Genomic DNA, 621 nt, shown 5'->3' with positions numbered 1-621 from the left:
CTCAGATTGATCTGAAAGATCCACATTTCCATAAAAACACCTAGATATTAAATACTTAGAGCTGAAAAATATTTAACCAGTATCAATTAAAACTCATTTCATTCTGTTTTGCTTTCATCGCTGTGCCACAATCCACAGAGGTCTCCTGCCATCCCTATAAAAATAACGCCCTGGGCGGTTGCCCATATTGCCCATATCAGAAACCACAACTGTCTGCACCATTAAACCATGAAACATAGCAATTAACTGTAAACAACACTATGAACACTGTCCAACGGCGCAACAAGAAACCAAGCAGAAGGAGCTGCGATGTTTGCCACCATGACAGGAGACGAAATCAATCAATGAGCATGCTCTGTGTTCATACATTAAACTTTTACTTATTCGGCAATTAAATAAATGTGTGTGTACACAAGAACAAAGAACGGCTCTCAGTGAGGCTTCAGTCCCATCAACCTTAGTAAAGATCCGTCCAGAAGAATCGGATCGTTCCTGAATGTCATATCACTATAATTCCACTTTGGTCACAGCGTTGTCCCATATATGCGACACCTCAGTCAACACACAATGGCATGAGTGACAACTTTTTTTTTCATCGCAGATGCAGCATGTGTCTCAGTC

Source organism: Poecilia latipinna, unplaced genomic scaffold (genome assembly GCF_001443285.1).
Source record: "Poecilia latipinna isolate Pla-1442-1.1 unplaced genomic scaffold, P_latipinna-1.0 Scaffold278, whole genome shotgun sequence".
Taxonomy (NCBI): domain Eukaryota; kingdom Metazoa; phylum Chordata; class Actinopteri; order Cyprinodontiformes; family Poeciliidae; genus Poecilia; species Poecilia latipinna.
Note: the sequence above shows the minus strand (reverse complement) of the source record.